Raw genomic sequence first — 14,606 nt, 5'->3', positions numbered from 1 at the left:
GATATTCGCACACAACGAAATATATGTATAAAACATGAATCTTTGCGTTCGATAAACGCGGTGTGCATATAAAATTGTTAAATAAAGAATCAAGCGTTCCGCGTACCAAGTCCACATACTTTCCACGTTAGCATACGTCACGAACGCATAGTGCTTTCATGGTCTAATTATAATAAATTCTTGCGCAGACCGCCAAACACTCAGCAAAGCCTGCCTCGGGTGCGAACTCGGTTTCTCTCGTGATCTAGAGGGTTGCCTCGGATTTAGCCGCCATTTTCCGCACTTAATGTCACGATATAATGTCCACTTTTCATCTCCTACCACGAATCTGGTACAAAGTGGTTCGTGCCTTGGACAGGACAGTAAAGAAGAGCACGTGCTATCTCTTCCGTGGAGATTTCCTCTCTGGAAAATTCATACGCTGCGCGTCCATCCCTATTCGCACACCTTGCCGAATTTTCTTTCCTAACCATGGGAAGGTGGAACGGTTCGATCGAGTTTCCGAGCCAGTATCCGAGAACGTAACGGTTGGAATTTGGCCAATCGCGGCCCTCGCTACGTCTTCATCCAATTTTTTCGTCTGCGCGTCACTTTTAGTACCGACCCGATATAATTGCTGGAAATACTCGACCGACTTTTGCTGGATAATAATTAAACACGATCAAGGAAAAGGAAAGGGAACAACCGGTGTTAACGATCTATTAATGTGTTGCCACATATTGTTTGAAATTTATTTAACGATATCATTGCGTCGTAACGGGGTATATATTATCGATCATTCTACATTTGTATTTTACACTTATTATTTTTTATATGCATACTACATGTCTGCAATTATTAAACGTTCTTCGTACAAGGTCGACCTATGCATAATAGATCTTCTTATACGTAATAGTCTAAAAATCTAAGATTTAGTTACATCTGAATATTCATTAAAAATTCAAAGTAACTCCTGGCGGCTCCCAACACCGGCAAAACTTCTCTTTAAAGACCTTAAAACGTTCCCAAATGAAAACAGCGGCTAGCAAGCAATTTTCCAATTGTACACGGTTGTTCGAAATTCTGTAAATCCCTGTCAGCTACCGTTTCGTCAGTGCGAGGGATCGGGAGAGGCGTTCCATCTTGCTCGCGGACGAATTAAAAGGCGAACAATGGCGAACCGGGAAGGAAAACCGCGGCGATTCGCGAAACTCCCGCCGCAATTTTATTTCTCACTCGAGCCGCGAACGGACAGGCTCCACGGCGGGCGGGGGGGTGGGGGGTGGGGGGTGGTTGAGTTTCGAACTTAATTAAAGTGACGTCACCGGTGAATGGAAACAAGAGGGGCAGGGGTGTGCGGGTGCGGTAACGAGACAGCCGGAAGAGGGTCGATTTTCACTTTCTTCCGTCCGACGATTTCGCGGGCGTTCTTACCTCGTTTCCTGAAATTAATTACGGAAGAATCTCGAGGTATTTCGCGCCGAACACGCGGGAGATCGACGATTTCCACGACGCGACCGCGACAGGCGATGGCGCAAATACGCGAGAGTAATTAAAACGACGATGAATGGGGAAGGAGAGAAGGAAAAAAGAATGAAGAAGAAGAAGTGGAACGATAGGAGACGAGGACGCGGAGAGCTGGCCATCGTGCAGCGAGAAAAGATCATCGCGAACGTGGAGCGGCTTAATTGATGACTCCATGCCGAAGCTGTCCCCTCCAACCCCCACGCTCTTCGTCGCGCAAGCCCCACTTTCCCACGGAAACTTAGACGAGATCATAACTGCGCGAAGTCGGTGTACTAAGCTGCACCCTTAGCAGGAAAACGGAGAATACGCAGGTTTCGATTAAATCGTCTCTTCGACTAAGTTTATTTTTGTTCGGAAAAGTGTATAGATCGATACGTCAATTTCGTTCAACCATGTTACGAATTTTGTTTAATTTGCTTATCTAAAGTACGGCCGTGGGATTGTTTCTAAACACGAATTCATCGTACGAGAGTTAGCAACTTACGAAAACCAGCTCGACTGTACTCGAGTACTAATGAATGCGAGAGGTAATGAGCAGTCGTGTACAAGGTGCCTCGCGAGTCTTCATCTTGAGAAGTAATTGCATTTTTCGAAGCAATAGAAATATTATTCCATCCCTCTACATCTCTTATCAAGAGGATCGTTCCTCGTCTCTAAGCTTCAAAAACCCCTAATATTAATACACTCCAATAATTTCCGATGTATCGTATTTTAACCCAGGCACGAATTTTTTTTCTTTATATTGGTCATTTTTAATAAAAAAAAATCTTGTTCGCTATGGAAATCACCCAATTCGTAAGTGAACTCGCATACATAAGATAACAAAGTTTCTTCATATTTCTTTGATATTTCAGGTATTTTGTTGCCGAAGTATCGCAAATAGACAAATGTTTTTACCCACAGAAAAAAAAATCGAGCGAACGAGCAGACCGTGCAACAAGGACCTGCAGGACCTATCCATCCGTTAGGGAATCCTTCGCTCAACTGTCTGGCTACTCGGCTGAAAGGAAACGGTGCACCGCTAGACATAAATCACATGCGACGTAAAACGTCTAATGGAACTTTTTCCAATAATTCATGCAATTACTCATGGAATCGAAGTAAAACTGTCCAGGGAATTCTGCATCGAGCAAAACAAGAAATTACCGAACAACGTTAACGGTTTACCATCCTGGAGCCCTCTCAGAATTTTCGTCAACCCCAGTTGTAATCTATCAGCGACGTATATAATCGCTTTTTAGTCATTTCGATCAGTTTTTGTTCCCGCAACTTTTCCCGATTAATCTCGTGTCTTTCCTCGAAGCGATCGGATAACACGAACATCAATGGCCGATTAAATCGCATACTCGAGGAGGTGCTTGATCGCGAGCAACGATCACCCCCTCTGCCCCCTGGGTACACAGAACAGATCGTGGAGGGTTGGGAAAAGGATAAACTTCCGCGGTGGTAACCGACAGACCTTCTCCGCGAGTTTGCCATGGAAAACACAAGGAGACACCCTCTCCATCATTTCGCTCGTAAATTCAACGGGATAAGGGGGTGAAAGAGGACTCGCTCGCTCCGGGTGCCAAAAAAGAACTTCTCGCTCGGCTCGAAGATTAACGAAGAGGAGGAAGATTAACTGACGCCCCCACCGCTCCGTCTCTTCGTCCTTTTCTTGCCCGCGTCTCGAGGATCGTGTCATCGGGAGAAATAATGGCGCCGGGCACTAGGGATCAAAGGCTAATCGGAATTCCTTGTATTGTTCCGATTCCGTCCGGGGTGTTTCGGACGAGGAAGAAGAGGAATGGATGGGAAAACTGATGGGAAACAACGGAGGAACGAAAATTGGAAGAATAGGTAACTACAGCTCGTTTCATAATTCCAGCTTCCATTCTATGGTCGAACACAGCGAAGGCTTCAGGTGCTCATGGCCCAGTTAGGCGATTTTGCCCCAAGTTACGTCCTTGTACATGCATTTAACAAGCAACCATAAATCGAGCTAGCTTCTTTTCTTGAATTAATTTTTTGTTAAGGGGTAATTAAGGAGCTGTTTAAATTTAATGTTATATTTTATATACTTTCTGTCCCGACAGAGTTTATTTAATTTGTACTTATAATTGCATGCTTATATGCATGCATTATGTTTTAATTAAAACAATATAGTGCGACAGCCATCTATGCACGCATCTCGGTGCAATTGGGAATTGATACGCCAATGGGTTGATCACGTCGCTAATGATAGGACTAATACGATTAGATATCGATGATACTCGAGCAACTAGATACCGAATTACTCTGCAGGCAGCATCGAAGGATATCGAAATTTCGAGTATTCGAATACCTCCTTGATTAATACCAATGTCGTACAAGACTATATAGTTTTCAAGACTGTTCATAACTGTAACAACGAATGTTGTCCAATGAATGTTGGATACAAATATTTTTGCATAAACGTCAAGCGACGTGCCGTTGTTATCTAGTTCTTGCGGTGTCTAATTTTGCTCGATGCCGCGCAAATAATTTAACGACCGCTATCTATAACACGATTTCGGTACCATTTCTATCGTCGGCTGGAAATTATAAAATCACGCACACGCGACAACAGTCGACAACCGCTGGTATCGATGTCATCGATTCGGTATTATTCTCGTCACAACCTGAAATAGTACAATCACACATTCGTGATAGCGTCCCATAACGGCTGACTGGCGAAATCACATATACGCGACATCAGCCACCAAAGCGTTACTTTCACTGGGTTTGTTCGAATCCTGAAATACGCTTACAGTATAACTATAGCCTTGGAGTTAGGCTATAGTAGGTTGTCGGGGATCGTCCTTTGTGGGACAGAGAAAATTTTATTTTAACGATGAAAGAATTTCGTGATTTTTTGTGTAAATCGCTCGCGAGATGTAAAACAAATCGGAGGGCGATACATTCCTGCTACATAGAATTCCATAACCTCCTCTCATAAGAATAACAGAATCCCACAAAAGATTATTAAATCTTGACCGATACCATCATCATCCCTCCACCCTCGCTTAACGACATCCTAAAAGGTAAAAATTCCCGCCGATCCTCGATGAAACCTCGCCAAACCGCGTTCCCGTTTACCCCCGGCGAAGCCACCCCCTCGCGGAAAAGAGGAACCCCCGGATTCCTTTTCCCCCCGAACCAATTCTTCGTTCCCGTCGATGGCCGGCCGGTGTGTCATTTTTTCTGGCCCTTTTTACAAGGCCCGCGTCGTTTTTCCTTCCGCCGCGTAAAAGCGGCGAGAAGTGTCGAAAATAAAAACGAAAGAAGTCCGAGAGGGGGACAAGGAAGCGAGAGGGGGGGAGGTTGGGCAACACGGTGGCCGTTCGCGGACGGAACGAGGACAAAAGCGACGGACGGAAAGGGACAAGACACGTAGGGTGGGAAACGTGGTGGATGGCGGAGAAGGAGGAGGAACGGGTACAAATGAAATTTAATAAAATTTCAAGCCCGCTGGTCGGACCGTACACAGAGAGTTGCCGGGTCCGTTGGCGGTCACCATGGAGACGCAGCTTCCCGCTCCCAGTGACGTCACTGCTCCATCGATCTGCAACCCCTCTATGGTTATCGCCACCAGTGTAGTCGGCACCCACCACCACCACCACCGCCACCACCGCCAACCATCCCCGATACCATCACCAACACCGAGCAACGCCAATCTCCTCCACGGGCACGTCCCATCCGTGAGCCGGGCTCTTTGCACTCTTCTCCTGCGACGTCCACATTGCCGTGGCTCTCGTGATCGCACGTGGATGAGGGTGTACGCACAGACCCGCGACGTGCACATAGTCGCGAATATCAGTGGCGTAACTCGCCCTTTCTGGGCCCCATTTTAATATAAAACTGCAACCCAGAGTGCTCTTCACTTCGTCATACTTTTACTACCCCCTACAAACATTCTGTGGTAAATATCAAACACAGAGAAGTCCCGCGATGGTTGTACCAAGATTGTTTCGATTTTACCGAATAAGATTTCTAATTAATAAATGAAGTTTCGGACACGAGCTTTCCTCTTGCCCCGAACACCTTGAAACTCGAGTATCTCGAAAAGCGGGCCTCTTACAGGGACCTGCTTCTTACAAATTCTCCTTTGTAATTTGCACGATATCGAACGTAGAGATGATCTACAATGATCCTATCAAAAATATCTCGTCCAAAAACCCTCTTTAACTCAGCGTACGCGTCTTTGCGAGGCCTGTCGCGTTCTCTTCGGAACGGTTTCACAGCATCCGAAATCATGGTCCTGGCGAAAACGAAGCTCTGGGTACGTCACTGGGCGAGAGGGTACACCAGCGCGAGCGTGTACGGGCGATACTCACGCAGCCAGCCGCGATAGTACGCACGGGGAAAGTGAGTAACCTTGCCAGGCTGGCTGGCTGGTACACCTTTCCATCTACTTTCGTTCCCAGCGCGGCCAGGTGAGGGTGGAGCCGCGAAGATGAACGCGCGGCGCAGAGGAAGCGACCGGGGAAGCAGCCCTTATTTCTGCGATTCGTCCGGTGCACCCTTCGCCGGATCGCATTATCGATCGATGGATGGGCGCGAAAGGGGCAAAGGGCTTCGACGCAACCGCCCCCCAACCCTCCACCGGTCGCGGAAACCCCGCGCCATTTCGTCTTCCTCTTTTTCCCGGCTTAATATATCATCGATGACTCCTTTACTTCCGTCGCTTCCTAGACTTCGTTTCTTCCAGGCCCCGTCGGGGTCTTCTCCGCGAAATTGTTCCCTTCGCTTTTTCCTATTACCTGGACAGTTTAATTAAATCCCGCTCCGCAGGAAAGAGGCTGGATCAGCAATGGCGGCGGCGCCACTTACAAAGGGATCACGCGACGTGTAACGCGTCGAGTTTATCGGGACTACGGTGGATGGAGACGACGGGAATGTTTAATCCTTTTTTAGGCAATGAACCGGCGAGGTATCGGAACGGTCTCGTCACTTTGGAGCGAGCTATAAATGTTTCGAAAGACGTCAGACTTCAACGTCGAACGGAAACAGATTTCTCGAACACGAAATCTGTTTCCGTTCGACGTTAAAAATCGTTGGCATGTTCATCCGTCGTTACGCGCCGCATATAGCCCGCTAATCGAATCCTCGGTAAAGAGCGCAATTTATATGGAGCACGGCGCAACTCCTTTTCCTACGTTCCATTTTTTCTCTTCCTCTTATGTCGCGATCCCGAGGGACCTCATGGCGAAACAACCAATAAATATCCCTGCCACCGAACCCCTCCGCGTCCTACAGTTTTTCTACTTTTCGAGCAGATACTATTTACATAGTCCCCCAAACCCCTTCACCTGTGATTATCTTCGCAAAGCCGAAACCAAATGTCAATAAATGTATATTTATTGAATTATATACATATGTACGATTTTGTTCCACCAACCTTTCCACCTGTTAAGGAATGTACACATGTTATTTGTTTTCAGCCATTCCGATATATTCAGACCTGTACCGCCTACTAAAAATCGCCATGGACTTTCCAGACAGCCCAATAGAATATAAAATCGAAGCGGAGGATCAACAATGTATTGAAATTTCGAGCCCGAGTTTTTAAGTAGGATTCGAATAAAGGAATCGTTCCCCCCTCTGTTTGTATTTACGTGGTACAAGCGACCCATCGACTCTAGTGATCGGTGGCCGCAGGCAAGAGCCGTCTTTATTGGTCTCGGCTCGAGATAAAAATCGCTACCTACCCCACGTTCGAGTAAATTGGCGGTCCCGATTCTGTCACTTGACAGAAGCACATGTTAGTTATTGGCGTCACAATTACATCGGATTGACCCGAAATTCATAAGTGACCGATATAGTCTCGATTCTGTTTTAATCTCGTCCGTTCTTCGAATTACATCTCGCTTCTTTCTCGAGCCATGGTTCTGTCCATTAACCCTCCTCTTCTATGGTGGTTTCCGATCACACGTTTACTGCGGTTGGGTCGGATCCGACCTTGTCACATTTTTGGGTTATTTTCCACCTAAAAATGAATTTATCACGTACAAATAGGCATGTTATTCACTAAAAAGAAAACTTCCTTTTTAGAACCAAATTAATGTTTATTTATAACTTTTGGGTGGTTTCGATAGAACCAATATGTCGGTCGTTTTTGACTCGACCGCAGGAGAACAGGGTTACAAAAAATGTGTAGCTTAGAAAATTACAAAATTATACCCTGAAATTTCATTTCCACTAACATGTGGATTTCGATACATTTTTGAAAACTACACAGTAACGTGTATCCTCTTCGTCAACTAACAGAGTGCGCCAGGGTTACAATGTCCCTTAGGAGGGGGCATCCGAGCACAAGGGGTTGAAGTTGTCCTTTCCACAGGACCCACAGAGGCGCACCTGTTCTCGCAAAGGATCGCAACGGAAGGAGTTTACCGACGCCGTGGATAGGGACGTCGGGGACGTTGTCCACGCGACGCTTGCGTTCGTTCAGGCGGAAAAGGAAACACCGCGAAACGTCATTTCCTCGAGTGTTTTTCTTTGCCACACAGGGCCGGGAACGATACGGCAGAGGTCGTTTCTGTCGATCCCGTCGAGGGGCTTGCATGCCTCCGACGGACCTACAGCTGATCCCAAATTTTATCACCCCCCGTGACCAATCAGGAGGTCGGCGTCCCGCACACGATCGAGCTAGACAGTGTGACGCCGGCAGTCTCGACGGATTCTCACCCTCGGAACGAACACGACTCGCGCAACCCCTCTTCCACCACTGCCGGCAGCGTTCTTCTTTCGCGAGCTCTCCTCTTCGTCCCTCCAGCATCGCCACGCTCCTGGGATCACTGGTCGCGGGGCTACGTGACGTGACCGAGAAGCGTCCGCGGCAACGAACGATCCGAAGCTGGAACTTCTAGCCTAGAAGTAGAGGTAAGGACAGGGGAGGTAGAGATAGAGGCGGAGGTAAATGTAGAAATGGAAATAGTGGAGTTAGAGGTACATGGTAGAGGTAGTAACGGAAGAGGTTGCAGAGATAGTAGCACTAGAGATAAAGGTAACGTAGGTAGACTTAATAGAGGTCCAAGTAAAAGTGAATTAAAATTTACATAGTAGGGGTAGTTTACGTAAAGTTAGAGGTCATAGGGGAAGTACAGAGGGAGAGGTAAAATTAAAGATAGAAATAATAAAGTTAGAGGTACATAGTAGAGGTAGTAACGTAAGGGGTTGTAGAGATAGTAGAGGCAGATATAAAGGTAACGAAGGTAAATATAATAGAGACCCAGGTAAAAGTGGAGGAGAATTTACAACAGTGACTCCCGTTTAACCCTTTGGCCTGATCGATATTTTCACCAAAGTGAACAATAACCCTCAACAGTTAAAAATGTTCGAATCGCAATTTCTTGCCCTGAAGAGCAACTGTACAATGAAGCGAATCTCCGAATGTCACGACTCGGTGGAGGTGAAGCCGTCGCGTACGATCACAAAGCACGGTTACCTAGCGACACATGTTTCGGCGGCGTTTATGACATAAATTGTAGACGCGCAGAAGACGGTCCAATTGCGGTGGTAAACCGTATTAGGGGTAGAGACGGAACAAGGTATGGATTGTTGCGGAGGGAAATCATTCCCAGTAATTTCTGTGACGAGCTAAGTACACAGCGACTATGAACGGTTTAAATTCGTTCCCTCTAGATAGCGATCCGAATAGTTTCCCTTGTTTGACAAAGAGACATCACGGCCTCTAGTTTATGCTTCTCTCTTCAGCGTTCGCGATGTTGTCAGATAATACTAATCGTTGCCTGGTTTAAACGTATGAAGTCTCATGGCTTCCTCAACGATACAGAAATAATTTACTACCGTTGGAATATTTACTACAACTCGACCTTTTATTTTACTACCAAAATAAATGTAGCGAGAATACATGTGCAATTATATCTGTCGCTGCAGAATAACGAGAAAGTTTAAAACGTTCCTATAGTTTCCTAGAACCTACACATGTACGTAAAAATTGCAATGTATACAGCTAGAAATTCTCTCTACCTGTGCATTTACGTATAAACGAGGGAACAATCCAGCGGTTACTCGGATCGTCAGGTTCATTACCACGCGAGGTGCCCGGCGTTCCCGCCCGCGGGTCCGAGAATCGCGGATCGAGGACCCCAGATTTTTCACTCCAGAATTTTATCGATTCCCCCAAAACAACGGGCTCCGAATGCAGCCTTGACAGTCGGTATCGGTTGTCCACGCCAACGGGAATAGGCGACGGGGTGGACGGGGGTACAGAGTGGGGAAATAGGTGCATGGGAACCACCAAAATTGGAAAGGCAATAAGGGTGTACCGAGGGTGCACCTCGAGCTGCTCATGGGGGTTGCCTAGCGACCCCAGCATCCCGTTCTCTTTCCTCCGTTCTAGTCAACCCCCTGACTCTCTCTTTCCCTACCAATCCCCCTATTTACTGGGTGGTGCTCCCCTCCCCCTTCGCCGCCACCCACGTTTTCATCCCCCAGTCGTTTGTCCTCGTCGCTCTCGCTGGAAATCCCCAGGCTCGATCCTTTCGTTCGTCTTTCCTCCTCTTTCAGCCCCCTGCACCTTCGCGTTCGCGTGTCCGTCTCTCGAAATACCGATGCCCTCTCTCCCTCCCTCCCGCCCAGCCCCCGCCGTCTTCCGTCCTCCGTTACGCTGTTTTCCACCACCAACACCGCCGTTACCGCGTACACCCCTTTTTTCTCTCTCCCGTTGTTTCTTTTTCTCCCTGATCTCTTTTCCATTCGACGGTAGTACTCTTCCGCGCCCTCCTCCGTCCCCAACCTCCTACCCTTCCTGCCCTCCCCCCCCCTTCCATTTTACGCGGGACGATCGTCCGCTTGCGTTTCTCGCTCTCCGCAACCCCGGAGACCGTTTCCCTTTCTTTTCCTTTTTTCCGCGTCCTCTCTTCCCCGCCGCCCCCTCACCGCCCCTTCCTTCCGACGAACGCCACCTTCCTCGTCGGTTTTTCCGTGTCTTTTCGCTCCGCGGGAAAACCGGGAACGGATAGCTTCCACCTCTCCCGCTCCTCTCGCGTCTCCTCGCGTGTTCCGCTTCCCTCTTTCTACCTTCGCATTACGCGGATGTGTATTTTTTCTATCCATCGGGCGGTCTCGTCTATCCGTCGATTCAACTGTTCGCGTATCCGTTAGATTATGCGCGTGTATCCGTAGCAATATTTGTCGTTGTCCGTTTTCGTGCAGCAAGAAATTGGAGATAGATATTGGAGGAAACGTGGATAGATACAGATAGAGATTGATAGGGGTAGTTAAAGACTGGGACAGAGATCCGTGTTTCTCTATCTTTGTAACTATCTATCTCTTTTTACGTAATAATAAATAAAAATAATACTAAAGCTAGAGATAGTTGAGGATGGATACGGAGATCTATGTTTTTCTATCTTCTATCTACCTCCTCCTACGCGATATCTATCTCGCTCAACGTACCCCCTCTGCCTCTCTCCCTCTCCCTCTCTCTCTCTCTCTCTATCCATCGATCTGTCTCTCTTTCTCCCCATCTGCTTCTATCTCCTTCTCCTCGTCTCGGTTCACCCCCGTTCTTCGTTCCACGAGGGAACCCCTTTGCTCCGTCGCTGGAAACTAGCCCTGGTGCTCTCGCAAAGAGGCCGTGGCCCGAATTCTATCGACCCGGCTGGTGTGTGTATCCACTATCAACAGCCTTCAACTTCATTCACCCGCCGAAAAGATCCGGTTAAGAGATTGCGTACGCACACAGAAGACCGGCACGTGTTTTTGTTTCTCCGTGGCCGCTGGCAGACTTCCGCGACGGAGTCCCGGTTACCCCGTCGATTTTTGCGATCGAAAGCAGCTGTTTCGACGTGGAAATACCGGCACACCACAGTCAGGTGCCTCAGGTGGACGTTAACAAGTTGATATTTACGTGATATCGAGTTTATAGTTGAGATATATTTAATACAGCAATTGATACATGTGTTTAATAGAGCTTGCGTTTGGTTAATAAAGGGTACTCCGAAAGGGGGTTGATGAGTTTATTTTCTAATAACACAAAAATGACGCGGAATAGATTCTATTTGTCTGTTTTAAATAAAAGCACGATCGATTACAACTAATCAAAAACTTTCGAAGAACCCTTTACATCGCAGTAACAGCTCAGAAACTTTTATTTTGCGTAAGACGTAAAGCGTTTCGGTATTTATTTTTGCTTTAGCACGACAACGAGGGACTATTGGAACTGCATACACAATCGGGGAAATCTCTAAAGCAGCAAAAGCAGGCCCGCCGAACGCAACTCGCGTAGCGAGCTTAATATTTTCTAGAAAAATAGAGAAGTCGACAAAAGCCAATCCACAATGCACCCTCTACAAGCACGTTCGCTTTAAACGCGCCCAGTACTTTCCAATTCCGCTAGAATTACGGAAACCGCGGTCCGGTTAAAACAGATTCGATTCATATTTCATCGCTCTGCCGAAATTTTATTCAACCGTGCACGCGTGAAACATCGGGCGGGCCCTTTAAATAATGAATCGCCGCATCGAATATTAGCCCCCCGCGGAATTTCGTCAAACGAGCCAATTTGCGCGTCTCGAGCACTCGCGAAAATATGTTTAACGAAACGGAGGAAACGAAATAATAAAACAAAAAAAAAAGAAGAACACAAAGAAAACGCGGGTGATTACTAAACAAAACACGGGAGCCAACAGGAGCCATCGAAGTTCGAAATTGGCCCGAAACGTCGGCCAATTCCCTTTTAGAATGGCGATCATCACCTCTGCCAACGTCGATAACGCTCGTCGCTTCGGGCAATTTAATTCAAACATAAAAAATAATCCCTTTGATGATAGCCGGAGGTCGGCTGGAACGTAGCCAGCGGTCACGGTGAGCCCAGGTCGGTGACCAATCTCCGTTTTGCGCAAAAATTTGTTTCCCCGATTGCGTTCCGACGTTTCGCGGCGACCACCGTTGGAAAACACGAATTCCAAAGGGAACGAGGCACCGTTTCCTGCTGAAACGCGATACAAAACCGAACCTTACTCGATACTTTCCGATTGAAACGGTACTTCACCTGAACGAACCTCGGGGGTCTTGAAAGCTTGGTACATTCGTAGATTCGCTTATTACGAAAAAGTTTCTTTTATTTTCGATTAAGTGATTTTAGACGAGAAAATTAATCTTTCGACACGAGCATTGCAAATAGACAACTAACATCGCGGTTAATGAATTCCAGAAAGTAAACAGTAGAAATAAATAGCCTTCCGATAGGTAAAGCGTTAAAATCCACGTCCAACGCACAGCAGGAGCGAAGAGGATAACAACTTGCCTCTGTTTCGCAACAGTCGATCGGCTGAGTGTTCCGCCGAAGCCAGGTTGACGTTCGAACGTTTGTTGACACAGCATCAACGCGTAGGTCGTCCTCGATTGTCTACAACACGAAACCCGTTGGCTCTCCACGGGAGTCGCGAGGATCGTAACAGTAGGTGGCCATTAGACGTCCCACCCACGACACTTGTCCACGGTGACCTCCGACTCGCAATTTTATGGTTCCCTAGGTCCCTCTTGCCGCGATTCGATTTTCTCCAATCGACGCCGGCTAGGTCGAGATAATCCCAGTGATCGTGATTCAGTAGCTAGTCCCGGGCAGCTAAGGTCAGTGGTTTATCGCGCCCAGCGAATGCTTGTCGGTTTAAAGGTTTATTCATGCGTGATCGTAAATACACGTTGAAATTTACATGACGCGTAGGTGGCACCTGACGTCACTCCTACGTTCTATCGGACACAATTTGGATCCTGTTAGAAGTCCTCCTGATGTCGTGAAGAATTTATATTTGACCTCAACTTGTAAATGACTCGAGTGGTTGGTGTAAAATTATTAATCAGTAATATAACTTCAAGCACTTTATTCACCTGTATTATAAACGTTTCAATCGTGAGATTACCTGGTCGCTAAGCAACAAGTAAAGTCGGGAGTTATGGTGGGGTTGTGCTACGCAGGGCCACCACTCAATGGATTGGTTACCTTGATTATTGCACGAACCTTGATTGTTGCAGGCATTCACAGCCTCAATTTCCTGTAATAATTGAGGACCTACTATGGAACCTGACATTTTCGTATCAACGAAGAGGACCATAGAACTTTGAAGTTGACACGTCTATATCAATTTTAGATACTTGTTTATCACTCGTCAGCTCATTGATTTTTATCCATCTGGTATTCAAAATTTACACGCTAGATGACAAAAGAGAATTAAATTCCCAGCAAAGTCCCAGTTTCTCCATCTTCGGTTAATCTCTTTTTTCCAGGCACCTCTCCTCCTATCGCCATCAGCTTTCCGTCGATTACCGAGTTTTTCTCGATTCCACAAAGCGAAGCATTTCTCTTAATTTAAATCTGCTCACGCACGAAACGTTCATTTCGCGAGTCAGAGGAATCCACGAGCGACACACGACGCAGGATTAATTTCATTACAGCGTTCAGAGTCGAACGACCGAGTCTCGCGAGCAATCGCCCCGTTCCACTAATTGCCGATCAATATTCCAATTTCCGCGGCGTCGTCGCGCGACCAGAAGATGGAAAAAGAAACGCCCGGTCCAGCCTTCGAGCGGACGTATTACGTCGGAGCAAAAGTTTACGTCGGTTCGCATGCTTACGTTGGAGGAACGATCGAGCTAAAAAAGTAAAAAAAAAAAAAGACGAAGGAACCCCAGGCACCCAGAGGAGGGAAGCCTCCAGAGGCCACTCTTTCCCTCCTCGACAACTTCATCTCCAACAGGAAAAGAACTTTCGAACTCGAAAGATGGCGGAGGCACGGCGAGGGGAGAGTGGCTGGCTGGAGATGATTATTAGAGGAACGGAGGGGTAATCGACGATATGGAGGAAACGAGACGGAGCGACGGATAAAACTTAGATTTTCTCCACGCTCTGCTGATATCCGCGGAACGCGCGGTGCTTGCGAGCGTGTGGCCCCTTAATTGATATTAGCAAGTTGAGGAAAGACGAGGGAAACGGGCGATGGCGTTAAAAATGTAATGAACGTGTAAACTTCGGACGGTTTCTCGTTTGCTCTCGATGAGAATCGCCCTGGGTTATTAATTGCCCCGAGTTTCGTGTAACGACGACCCGGTTAGAAGAAAGGGGGTCGTGTTCG

The sequence above is a fragment of the Hylaeus volcanicus genome, chromosome 6 (assembly GCF_026283585.1).
Source record: "Hylaeus volcanicus isolate JK05 chromosome 6, UHH_iyHylVolc1.0_haploid, whole genome shotgun sequence".
Taxonomy (NCBI): domain Eukaryota; kingdom Metazoa; phylum Arthropoda; class Insecta; order Hymenoptera; family Colletidae; genus Hylaeus; species Hylaeus volcanicus.
Note: the sequence above shows the minus strand (reverse complement) of the source record.